The sequence below is a fragment of the Hemicordylus capensis genome, chromosome 1, assembly GCF_027244095.1.
Source record: "Hemicordylus capensis ecotype Gifberg chromosome 1, rHemCap1.1.pri, whole genome shotgun sequence".
Taxonomy (NCBI): Eukaryota; Metazoa; Chordata; class Lepidosauria; order Squamata; family Cordylidae; genus Hemicordylus; species Hemicordylus capensis.
In genome coordinates, this window is record NC_069657.1 from 80,356,761 (window position 1) to 80,370,315 (window position 13,555).

At 42.5% G+C, this 13,555-nt stretch overlaps 1 protein-coding gene across 5 annotated transcripts in view; it reads right to left on the bottom strand.

Moving 5' to 3' along the window:
- The window catches only part of TMEM229B (transmembrane protein 229B), a 156,312-nt gene that overhangs the window by 11,282 nt on the left and 131,475 nt on the right, over nt 1–13,555 (bottom strand). For 3 of the 5 annotated variants that reach the window (XR_008312963.1, XR_008312962.1, XR_008312961.1), the window contains exon 1: nt 11,114–11,205. The exons of 1 other annotated variant lie outside the window; for it this stretch is intronic. The gene's annotated coding sequence lies outside the window, so the exon portion shown is untranslated. Of the gene's footprint in view, nt 1–9,017; nt 9,145–11,113; nt 11,244–13,555 lie in introns of those variants that run through there. One more of the 5 variants, XR_008312956.1, reaches the window with a different exon arrangement.

Below are 13,555 nucleotides of genomic sequence, written 5' to 3' on the forward strand. Positions count from 1 at the left end.
TTTCTTCTCGACTACAGTGATATCTGGTGTATTGTGTGGCAGATGTTTGTCTGTTTGTAGTCAGAAGTCCCATAATATTTTTACATCTTCCTTTTCTTCAACTTTTTCAATTTTATGGTCCCACCAATTTTTGGCTACAGGTAGCTTGTATTTTTTGCAGATGTTCCAGTGTATCATCCCTGCTACCTTGTCATGCCTTTGTTTGTAGTCAGTCTGTGTGATCTTTTTACAATAGCTGATTAGGTGGTCCACGGTTTCATCTGCTTCTTTACAAAGGCGGCACTTGCTGTTTGTTGTTGACTTTTCTACTTTTGCTCTTATTGCATTTGTTCTTAGTGCCTGTTCTTGTGCAGCCAGTATTAAACCCTCTGTTTCTTTCTTCAAATAACCATTCTTAAGCCATTGCCAGGTCTTGGTGATGTCTGATTTTCCACTTATATTGTGCAAATATTGACCATGCAGTGGCTTATTTTTCCATTTTTCTGCTCGGTTCTTTACTTGTTCTTTCTTGTAGGTCTGCTTTGTTTCATTGGTGTTGAATAGTTTCTCGTTATTGACCATTTGAAGTGCATCTTCTTCACTGTCCCTTATATATTCTTCAAGGCCTCTTTTCTCCTCCTCTACTGTTTGATGGACTTGCAGCATTCCTCTTCCACCTGAGCTGCGAGGGAGGTATAGCCTATCGACATCACTGCGGGGGTGCAGAGCATGATTGATGGTCATTATTTTCCTGGTCTTATGATCTAGCGTCTCTAGCTCTGCCTGGGTCCAGTCTATTATTCCTGCAGTGTATCTGATAACAGGTATAGCCCAGGTGTTTATGGCTTGTATGGTGTTCCTGCCATTGAGTTTGGACTTTAGGATTTTTCTAACTCTCCTGATGAATTCACTTCCAATTTTTCTTTTAACTTCAGTGTGTGCGATGTTATCAGCCTGGAGAATGCCCAAGTATTTGTAATGTTCTTTCTCTTCCAGGTTTTTGATCTTGCTTCCATTGGGCAGTTCTGTTCCTTCTGTTTTTGTTATTTTCCCTCTGTTCATTATTAATGCAGCACACTTGTCTAGTCCAAACTCCATTGCTATATCGCTACTGAATATATGGACAGTGTTTATCAGTGATTCCATTTCTGACTGGGACTTTCCATACAACTTCAGATCATCCACATACAGCAGATGGTTTATTTTACTTGATGTTTTAGATGTTTGGTATTCGAGGCCTGTTTTGTTGAATATTTGTGAAAGTGGGGTCATGGCGATTACAAACAACAGAGGGGATAGTGAGTCCCTTTGGAAAATACCTCTTCTAATGCTAACCTGCCCAAGTGTCTCGCCGTTGATTGTTAACTGTGTACTCCACATGCTCATTGCTTTTTAAATAAATATCTGAATGTTTTTGCTGACACCAGTTGTTTCTAAACATTTTAGTATCCATGTGTGAGGCAATGAGTTGAAGGCTTTCTCGTAGTCAATCCATGAAACACTTAGATTTGTTTTTCTTCTCTTGCAATTTTCTAAAATCATTTTGTCAATCAGCAGCTGGTCTTTTGTGCCTCTGGTGTTCAGGCAATTTCCTTTCTGTTCAACTGGAAGCTGTTTGTTAGTTAATAAGTGTTGCATGACTTCATCTGCTATTATTCCATTTAATAATTTGAACATGGTTGGCAGGCAGGTTATCGGTCTATAATTACTTGGAACTGCACCTTTTGCTGGGTCTTTCATTATGAGATGAGTTTTCCCAGTTGTTAGCCATTGTTCAATATCACCTCTTTACAAAATGTGATTGAACTGTTTTGATAGTTGTTTATGAAGGCTTGTTAGGTGTTTAAGCCAAAAGCCATGCAGTTCATCGTCGCCTGGTGCAGTCCAATTTTTAATTTTCTTTGCTCTTTCACTTATTAATTCTGGTGTTATTATTAGATCTTGCATTTGTTGGTTACATTTTTCAACCTCTTTCACCCAGCCTGCTTTTTTATTATAATCTATTGAATAGTCCCATGATTTTCCCCAGAATTGCACTGTTTCTTCTTTATTTGGTGTTTCTATGTTTCTTGCAGTTTCTCCTTCTATGCTTTGGTAGAAACGTTTCTGATTTGACTGGAATTGGAGGTTCGGCCGGTGTTGTGTAATTCTGGCTTTGTATCTGCTAATCTTCTTTGACATTGCTGTTATTTGCTGCTTTATTATTTCCGGGACTTCTCTAATTTTCCTTGAATCTAGGTGGTATTTTTGGATCAGATACTGTTTGGTGTTTTCATTCTTCAGCTTCTTGTCTTTCATATCTTTCAATTTACTAGCATCTGATCTAAGCCTGGCAATTTTATTTCCTAATCTAATCTTCCATTTAGGTTATGTACTACTTTCTTTTTTTACAGGTCCATTGATCTTATATCCGAGCTCTTGTGTTGTTATTGTTGCTGCACTGTACATTAGTTGGTTTGTTTCTTGCAAATTATTGGTTGTTATTTCTGCAAGTGCAGCATTTACATCTTTTAATGTCTGAGCAAGTTGTTTTTTGGCAGCTGTTTTTAGAGTTGGAAGTCGAACCCTGGTGGTTGTTTGGTTCATGTGCTCAGTTATTTTTTGCTTTAGTTCTTGTTGCTTTTCTGTTAAACGGAGTTCAGGTTTTTGAGGTGAAGGCAAAGGGGAGGTTGCCTGGTTTTGATTTTGAAACAGTTCAGCAACATTGGCATCCTCTATTTCCAACACCTCCTCCACCTGTGCCTGAGCAACTTCTTCAGTTCATGGTAATTCTTCTTCCATATCTTGAGCCTGTGTTGCTCTTTGCAGTTCTTCCAGCTCAACTTCTGTGAATACTTTATTTCTTATTATGAATCTTCTCTGGTCTGCTAGCCTTTGTTCTGTGCTTTCTGTATCTGGATGCTTCTCTTTCCAAATTTGGTACATTCTTTTTAAATAACCTCTTCTAGTTGGACTAGACTTGTAATAGCTGATCATTATTTCCTTGTTGGCGTTTTTCATATATTTTTTCCGGTTAAGCGACGTTTCTTCCAGTAACCTTGCAGTCTTCAGCCCTGGTTGCTCAACTGAAGATCCTGAGTCCTGTAGCCCACTTGCCAACAGATGTCCAGGGACTCCAGCACCTGGCGTGGTCCTTGTTGACCCAGGCAACGACCGATCCGGTATAGATTTATTAAAGTTACATCTCACCATATTGTTGATGGGAGAGGCACTCTTCATCTGGCTCCTCTGGTGAGACCTGTCTAGTATGGTTGGACCTCTGGCATAGCTCTCACCTTCCTCAGAGCATGCAATCCCCACAACAAGGTTGTGCCTCACTGGGGGCGGTAGTGCCTCACTGGGGATAGGTAGTGCCTACCTATCGTCATCATCGTCATCATCATCATCATCATTATTAACATTTATATACTGCCTGACTCCAAAGGCTCTAGGCAGTTCACAAAAACACACACAAGAAAAACAAAATAAAACAAACTGTTAAAATCAGCACTTAAAAAAAATTAAAATAGTCAGAGAGTACTAAAAGCCTGGCTGAAAAAAATGTATCTTAAGGACTCTTTTGAAGGCTGGCAAAGACGTTAAACTCAGAATGTCTATAGAGAGCACATACCATAGCCTAGAAGCGATTACAGAGAAGGCCCGCTCCTGAGTCACTACCAGATGAGCCGGCGGCATAAGGAAATGGACCTCTCTTGATGATCTCAGTGTGTGGGGGGAATCATGCAGAAGAATGCCCTCTCCTTGGTAACTCGGTCCTAAGCCATTTAGAGTTATGTTCTTTGAATGATTTCAGGAGCACCTTAAAGACTCATTTTAGCTGGGCTTTTAATGATGTCTAGTTTAAATTTTAATTTTAATTCTGGTTCAAATGTGGGGTTGTTTTTTTAATTTTAAGTGTTATGTATTTTTTAATTTAATGTAAACCGCCCTGAGCCACCTTAGGAATGGCAGTATATAAATTGAATAAATAAATAAAATTCAGCAAGAATGACTGTGAGAACCAGCTCCAATGAGAATGAGCAATGATAAGCCTCAGGCTTGTGTGCACACGTGCACACATGTACATGCACACATGCACACACCTGCCAGGAGCAGAGAGTGCCATTTCCACAGTTACATAGTTCAATCTTATGTCTGGGCTTAGCCAATATCTCTCTAGAGACAAACATGTAGACTGGCACTTCTGAAGAGAAATGTAAGTGTTTTATTGCTGCAAATACATGGGTTAGGAAACTGCTGGGTTAAACTACACTGTTATAGCTCTGCTGTTCCTGTAGAATATTTGAATGAGATAACCTTGTTGTCTTTTCTTGACTCTTGTATCATTTGTGTAGATTGTTATAATGCTGCTGCAAGCAAATGAGAAGGCAGGTGCTGGAAAAGTACATGCTGATGAATGGACTTCCTGTACAGTTCCATAACCATGACTAATTTTACTCTCCTCTAATACATTGTGAATAGCTTTCTTGGCTATGACATGTCTTCTGCTGGAAGACTGAAGCGGAGTATATTCTGGATTTCAGCTGTTCAGCTTTATTGTGGCTGGGGATGGTGGGAGTTGTAGTTCAAAAACAGCTGGAGGGCCAAGGTTCCCCACCCCTGATCTACATGAAACCTCTGGGCCACCTCTCTCATCAGGAGATTTGGTGCAGGGTGTTATCAGTATGCTGATGACATGCAAACCAATTTCTCCATATCATAGTCATAATCAGGAAATGGCATTCACTCCATAAATGCCTGCCTACAGGCAGTAATGAGCTGGATAAGGCATAACAAATTGAAACTTAATCCAAGCAAGATGGAGATGCTCATTGTGGGGGATAGGAATCTGAGAGATGAATTAGATCTTCCTGTGCTGGTTGGGGTTACACTCCCCCAAAAGGAACAGGTACACAGCTTGGGAGTGCTCTTGGATCCAGGCCTCACCCTGGCATCTCAGGTGGAGGCTATGGCCAGGAGCACTTTCCATCAACTTAGGCTGATTTGACAGCTGTGTTCATTCCTTGATGAGAACTATCTCAAAACAGTGGTGCATCAGTTGGTAACCTCCAGGCTTGACTATTGCAATGTGCTCTACGTGGGGGCTGCCTTTGTACGTAGTTTGGAAACTTCATTTAGATTAAAATGTGGCAGCTAGACTGGTCTTTGGGGTAACCCGGAGAGACCATATTATGCCTGTTTTAAAACACTTGCACTGGCTGCCGATATGTTTCCAGGCAAAATGCAAAGTGCTGGTTATTATCTTTAAAGCTCTGAATGGCTTGGGTCTGCGCTACCTTAGAGAGCACCTTCTTCTGTATGATCCCTATTGCACATTAAGGTCATCTGGAGAGGTCCATCTCCAGTTACTACCAGTACATCTTGTGGCAACTCGGAACCCGTCTTTCTCTATAGCTGCTCCTGGCCTATGGAATGCACTCCCGGCAGATATCCGCAGTTTAGGCTTGCTGTCAGCCTTTAAGAGAGCCCTGAAAATGGATTTGTTTGGCCTAGCCTTCCAAGGTTTTTAAATTGTTTTGGGGTATTTTAATTGGTTTTAAATGGTTTGAATTGTGTGTGTGTGTGTGTGTGTGTGTATATATATATATATATAGTTTTAAGCAGAGTGTTTTAGATGATGTTTGTTTTATGTCTTTTAAAAATTGTTGTGCACCACCCAGAGCCTTTGGATGGGGCAGTCTATAAATGTAACAAACAAACGAACAATATTTCCTCTTAGTTTTCTATTCTCTAGCTAAAATATACTTAGCTCCTTTAACCACTTCTTGTAGGACTTGATTTCCAGGAACCTCACGATCTCCGTTGTCCTTCTTTTTTAGACTGGCATTTCTCACTACTGGTTAAGTGAAAGTGGTTTTAGAATTGTTTCTCTCTTCAACCTATCCAGCATTTTTATCTGGTTTTAAGAGTTTTTATGGTATTTGGTTTCATTATATTTTCATGTTAACTCTGTAAGCTACTTTGAGACCCTGAGTGAAAGGCAGGGGGGGATTTAAAAAATAAATAAGTAAATACTAAATATTGATGTATCTTACTGATTCTGGCACTGAACTGTTTTCATACCTTTGGTTTTTAACATACTTGAGCTTGGAACAATTATGAACCTCTGTAAACTTGATAAATTTCAGTTTATTAGTTCTGTGTTTTAACCTCTTTTTAACTCCTTCAAAAAAGAGTATTTAACTCCTTCATCGAAGCCTGTGTTTTAACAGACCTTGCTGTGTTTTAACAGCCCTTGCATCATGGCTTCTGCAAGGGCAAGCCTTGCCTCACTATGGAATTTTTTGAGAGTGTCAACAGGCATGTGGATAAAGGTTATCAGGTTGACATGGTATATTTGAACTTCCTAAAAGCTTTTGACAAAGTTGCCTACCAATGGCACTTGAGTAAACTTAGCAGTCATGGGATAAGGGGCAGGTTCATATGTGGATTGGTAACTGATTGAAGGACAGGAAACAGAGGGTAGGAATAAATGGACAGATTCCACAATGGAGGGAAGTAAGAAGTGGGGTCCCTCAAGAATCTGTACTAGGACCAGTGCTCTAACTTGTCCATAAATGATCTAGAAGTTGGGGTAACCAGTGAAGTGGCCAAATTTGCAGATGACACTAAACTATTTAGGGTAGTGAAATCCACAACAGATTGTGAGAAGCTCCTAAAGGATCTCTCCAAACTGGGTGAGCGGGTGGCAAAATGGCAAATGCGGTTCAGTGTAAGCAAGTGTGAAGTAATACATACGGTATACACTGGTGGGATCTGAGCTGTCACTGTCTGACCAGGTCTTGGGGTTGTGGTGGACAGCTCGTTGAAAGTGTCAACTCAGTGTGTGGCAGATGTGGAAAACGCCAATTCCATGCTAGGGATCATTAGGAAAGGGGTTGAAAATAAAAATGCTAATAGTATAATGCCCTTATACAAATCTATGGTCTGGCCACATTTGGAGTACTATGTGCAGTTCTGGTCACTGTATCTTAAGAAGGACATTATAGAACTGGAAAAGGTGCAGAAGAGGGCAACCAAGATCATCAGGGGACTGGAACACCTTCCTTATGAGGCAAGACTACAGCATCTGGGGCTTTTTAGTTTGGAAAAGAGGTGACAATGGGGAGACATGATAGGTGTATAAAATTATGCATGGAGTAGAGAGAGTGGACAGAGAGAAATTTTTCTCCTCTCTCACAATGCTAGAATGAGGGGTCATCCCATGAAACTGAAGACTAGGACATTTAGGACCAACACAAGGAAGAACATTTTCACCCAGTGCATAATTAATCTATGGAATTCTCTACCATGGGATGTGGTGATGGACACTAGCTTGGATGGCTTTAAAAGAGGCTTAGACAAAGTCATGGAGGACAGGTCTATCAATAGCTACTAGTCTGATGCCTCTGAATACCATTTTCAGGAGAACAGCAGCAAGAGATAAAGCTTGCCCTCACCTCTTGCCTATGGTCTACTCAGATTCATCTGGTGGGCCACTGTATGAAACAGGATGCTGGACTAGATCGTCCTTCAGCCTGTAGGGATATGCCTGAACTGCAGTTTGAAGCATGATTTGAGCACATTTAGAAAAAATAATAGGGGACTTTAAGAAAAAGGAGTGCAGTTGCTTACCTGCTCCCCACCACCCCTTCCAGCTTCTTACTGGGGTGACGCTGGTCCCCAAAAGCCCCACACACCATCAGCACTCACATCTGCACATGCATGGGTGCTATTTGCATGGTCGGCAACCCCATGCTGACCATGCAAATGGTGCCAGGTGTATGCACAGATGCCATGTGTGTGCTCATGGCATGTGGAGCCTTTGGGACTAGTGTCACCCCAGCAGGAAGTTGGAAGAGGTGGCGGACAGCAGGTAAGCACCTGCTCTCCTTTTTCTTAAAGTCCTCCCCCCCACAAAAAAAATGTGCTTGAACTGTGCTTCAAACCACAGTTCGGACACATCCCTATACATCTGGTGTCTGCTTCTGCAAACCTTTTCCTTTAGTTTTAATGAAATTCAAAGAGGCTGTGTGTAACTATTACTGGCATGTAAAGGGTTTTAGCACCATGTAACTATTATTGGCATTTAAAAGGTTTTAGCACCATGCTCATAACTCAACACAAAAAGTTTATAAAAAGTGTATAAAAAGTGACCAAAGGAAAGAATGACAGCTTCAGCATCTTTCTTTTTTTGCTGGAACTTCGGGTGACTGCAAAAGAAAGCAAAGGGCACAAAAAGTCTCCTCTGGATGTCCTTGCATTGAAAAAAAAAATCCTCTCTACCAGTCTAACCCTGTCAATATAATATCCTTGGAGACATACTATATACAACCAGATAAAGGAGCTATTCACACGATCAGGTGGGCAGGCGAGAAAATGGATGGGTGGGGGGAAAGCTGTTCAGTCCTTCTCTTCTCTCCAGACAAGCAAATGATCCTTGCTGGCAGTGATGATTGCGCTTCCACACAACCCAATCTCTGGGGCTGGTATGATGTGTCCTGGCCTTTGGGCATCCCACAATATACCACATGCTGAGCACAGTGCAGTGGGGATTTCCCAGAAGAGATGGGTGCTCTAGGCATCCGTCTCTGTGTACCCCTGGACGGAACGTAGCCCAAAGAGACACACGATCCTGGAGCCTGGGTTAATGGCACACTGGCACGGTTAATCCAGGCTAAAAGCTGGGCTAAAAAGCCGGGCAAGGCAGCCCTGCCCTGCCAGGATAGGGCCTGATTCTGGTGGTTCTAACATGCAGCCTAACCCAGGCTGGGCTTCCCTAGCCTGGGTTAGGCTGCGCATGAGAATAGCCTCAGTATCTTCTTACACTGCCTGCTGCATGTGTTGGGTTAAAATATGAATGAAATCTCAATCACTGCAGAATTCTGTAGCAGAACACTGGAAAGAGAATTGCCTTGTTTTAGGGCTATAACCTAATTTGAAAAGAGTGCATTCTCTCCCTCTCCCTCTCCCTCACACCCCTTTGTTTTGTTCCCTGCAGGATTCCTTTTATCAGATACTCAGAACTATGATCTTCGTGGCATCCAGCAGCTACTCACCTGTTTCTCTTGCCCTTTGAAAGCAATGGGACACAACAGATGGGAAATGGAGCTGAGTTTCTTACAGCGATCACTCGAACAGCATTACCAGCAAATTCTTCGGGCTCATTGGGAATTACAGTCTGTGCTATACGGAGGAAATTGGAACGTGCTTTACAAGTCATATTATAGCTTTGGAGAGGTCAGATAGACTGCTAGAGCATTAAGAAAAGACTTATGAGGTTTACCTGACCAAATTAATTAGTTGGGCAGAGCTCAGCTTTTACAGAGTGATTGGGATTGGACTGGGTTAGGATGGCTGCTCATCCTGGGGGTAGAGAAGAGGAGGATGCCTAATTTAAGTGTACTGCATCACAGATGATCAAAGCTGGAGATGGGTTGTTCAATATGGTGAGCTTCTTCCAAAGAACTAAACATTTCTATGTCTTTGCTGGGCTGGGTGTATGCATCACAAAAAGGTTTTCCTTTGACACAGGTTCTAAACAATTACAGTAATTAGGATAAAAAGGGATTTTTTCACCCAAAACAGATTGGATACTGTTTGTGCAGTGTGTGTGTGTGTGGAGCGGCGGGGTTCACAACCCACAGCACACCATGTGCATGCATGCATGCATGCACACTATAGCATTTGGCTTGACTTGCTTATTCCCAAGTAAGTGTTCTAAGACTGTAAGCATTAAGAGTTAAGAGCATTTTTGCATGCAAACCTAAATTGCCTTTAGACCTCTCACACACTTGATTGATTGATTAAGTGCCATCAAGTTGGTGTCGACTCTTAACGACCACATAGATTCTCTCCAGGATGATCTGTCTTCAACTTGGCCTTTAAGGTCTCTCAGTGGTGCATTCATTGCTATCTTAATTGAGTCCATCCACCTTGCTGCTGGCCTTCCTCTCTTCTTCGCTTTCCTTCCACTTTTCCCAGCATTATGGATTTCTCAAGGGAGCTGGATCTTCGCATAATGTGTCCGAAGTATGATAGTTTGAGCCTGGCCATTTGTGCCTTGAGTGAAAATTCTGGATCAATTTGTCCTATGATCCATTTGTTTGTTTTCCTGTCTGTCCATGGTATCCTCAAAAGTCTTCTCCAGCACCAAAGTTCAAAAGCATCAATGCTTTTTCTATCTTGCTTCTTCAAAGTCCAGCTTTTGCATCCACTGCTTATGTACTCTCACACTACTTATGTCAAAATCTGGTAATAACTGCCAAGAGACAGAAGGAAAAGCAAAGAGAGACCCACTTGTAATACACATAAGTATTCTGTCAAATGTAGGTTTTACATTTACTTTACAAAGCAAGTAAAGGAAGAGCTGATTTAAGTCTGCTGTGCAATAAACATCCTTTGAGCTATTTGCTCTGCTGACATTCTTCAGTGGTGCATCTGCTCTCTGATTGTAGCTCATTGTGGTTGGGAGGATTGGGTGACCTGATTGGGTGACCTGATCAGCTTGTGGGTTGATGGTGCTGCATTGCAGCAAGAAAGATGTACTTGGCAGACTTTTGTTTCCTTCTGACTCTATAATTCCAAGATATTGTGTTTCTGGCATGGATTCCCTAGCTTGAGCCTGTTCTCTACTTGTAGCTATATTAACTAATTTTCTTTAGGAGAATAGCTGGGCTTTATAAAAGAAGCATCCTTTGGCCTGTGTAAAAAGAGTTGGATCAAGGCCCCATGCCGGCGAATGAGAACATGACCCAATTCGCCATGGGGTGGGGGCAACCCACCCCATGATCTCCCTCCACTGTTCACTCTGCACACAAGCAGCGCCGTGGTGAGCGTCAGAGCAGGGAGCCAGAGGAGGATGTCCTCCATTATATCTTAATGCACCATGCTAGGAGCACGGTGCGTTAAGGGATCCGCACTCTGCTGGGCCTGCAGTCTGCGCACACACACGACCCCAAACTTGGAGTTAAGGGTGCGCTTGGGCCCTTAAACCCGGGTTAAAGCCTGGGGTAAATTCCCAGGCTTGGGGCCAAGGCAGCATGAGGATTGGGCTCGATCCTGGTGCTTCATATGGGCAGCCAAGCCCAGGCTGGGCTGTCCAACCTGGGCTTGGCTGCCCATGTGGATAACCTCAATATCATATGAAGCTCACCACAGCTGTATACTTATATAAAAGCAGCATGGGTTATGGGCCATGACCATGTGCAGCAGTAAGCCATCATTCTCCCTTCCCATCAGTGCTGGAATGAGTCTTCCGCAGATTTCCCTGCGGTGGGTCAGCAGTTCTATGGTTGGTTGGCAAGAAAGCTCTGATGGAACAAGGCTCTGTTGCCAGGGGCAACACAAGAACTCCGTGCGATTGTGGTACTGGAGGTGGGGGGATTTCCAACACCTGACCACAGGATTGTAGCCATTCTTCCTTGTTCCTAAAAATAAAAAATAAATCTATAACCCTGTTAACTAAGTGTCTATGGGCACCATCCAGACTGAGTTAGTCATTATTAAGCACCATTAAAATCAATGAGTCAACGAGTCAACTAATTCAAGTCCCATTAATTTCAATAGGAGTTCATCATGACTAACAGTTTGGGTGTAGCCTGGTATCTATGAATTGTTAATGTCAGAAACAAACAAGTTAAAGAACAATTAAGTTTAAAGTTCAAAAACGTACCCGTTCATAATGAAAACCCTTCTGAATTAAATAAAATCTTCCTTAAGCTTCCCCTTACCTCCTTTAAGCATTCTGCCATGCTCATAGTCAAGGTTACTAAAGCGGGGCGGGTGTTGTTTCCCTCCCAGGATGACTTAATCATGGTAAAGGTGATTGTGATCTTGAAAAATCCGGCCTGGGCCATGGAATATCTTGGGTAGGTAGAGTTGGGCAAGCCACATAAGTGGAACTGGTCAGGGTGGGCGGGGCACTAGCACCATTTTTAAAAACAAAAACCATTTTAAGAACAAATGCTCTAAATTATCTAAATTGATGTAGTAAGGTCACAAATATTACAATGCTAGTTTTAGAGAAAATACTTAGGTGGAGCAACTCAATACTTTAGGTGGAGCAGTGCAGCTACTGGCTCCACCCTGGTAATGGCCCTGCCTGATCATAATGAGGAAACAGATGTAGACGATGTGTTATTGCCAGGCAAAATTCTCAACACATTTCGAGTGTGACAGTTCTTCCTCAAGAAGAAACCTTAAAATAAGTAAACAACCTTTTAGCCTAATTATAGTATTTTCCAGGTTCCGCTACAGTAAATCATCTGGTGACTGGTTCAACAACAGGACCAAGTGCAAGAACACCATTCTGTTTGTGACTGTTATTCACAAAAAGAGATATTTCTTCCAAGCTTGGGCAGAGAGGAAGGGAGGTCACCAGAAAAAGAAAGACGGGCAGGCTATTCCTAGTGAGGAAAAAATGACGGCCACTATGCCAGGGCTAACACTGGCATAACATCGCTGCTATCCTATGTTCAACCTGCGAAACAATGGCAGAAAAGAATGTTGAAATTTGAATGCAAGTAGCACAACAGTAAGTAGCACAACAGAATACAACAATAGCACAATACAGCTGCATCCCTGGCAACCATGCTGCCAAGGCAGCCAAAAGCACAGTGGCCTTGCAACCATAGCAACCCTTGAAAGGCCTAACTGTAATCTGGAGGGCAATCTGTGTAGGAATGGCAACTCCAGTCACAGTTAACTCCTGTACCATCACTGCTTGCCTCACAAAGAGCTATCCCTAATGATATGCTGTTGCCTGATGATGAGCGAGGAAGATCACCAGTTAGGTCTTTCATGTTATACAACAATGTATTGTTAACACTCACACGAAAGGGAAGGATGCCTGCTGGCGTGCCAGAGAAATGGTTCAGGGTGGTATGGCCTCATACTGCATGTCTTTATATGTGTGACCTGTGTTATTTTAATGAGGCGTCTTGGTAATATGCTGTGATTAGCTCTTGAATCAGCTGGGATCCTATTCTCCTGTGTCACTGTGGTGAGCAATCATCTTGGGCTCCCCACCGAATCCAAAAGGTATTTTGACTTAAATCTCCACTTTTTAGGCATAATATTACACTACTGCAAGGGGTGGGAACAAGCCACGAGCAAGCAGAATATTGTGTTGTGTACAGCCTTTTAAAAAGGCAAGGCCAGTGGGCTTCAGGATCAGAAAGCCGTATAAGAGAATTGCGGGGGAAAGAATTTAATTCTTACAGCAGAAGCAAGTATGAGTGGTTGGGCTTGGCTGATCTCCCTAGGGGCCTGAACAATCCTAAGCTGTTGATGGACTAGAAATTAGGGACAGTTTACCCTGTTCTTCCACTGATCAGACACAATTTTAAATAAGCAGGACAGTGTTTTTGGACCTAGAGTTGTCAAATCAGAAGCCATGCTTTCCCCATGTTTTCCTTTGAAAGTTCTGAAGTGGTAGGACAGTATACATCCACCATGACTCGCCCTCAAGGTGAACTACAGATTTAGGGGGGCCTTGATAAACTGCCTTTCATGGGCCTTCTCTTGCCTAGGTGGGTCCTGAGGGAGTGACTCCACCATTCCCCCACACAGGTTATGGGCCCAGAGGTGGTCTCAA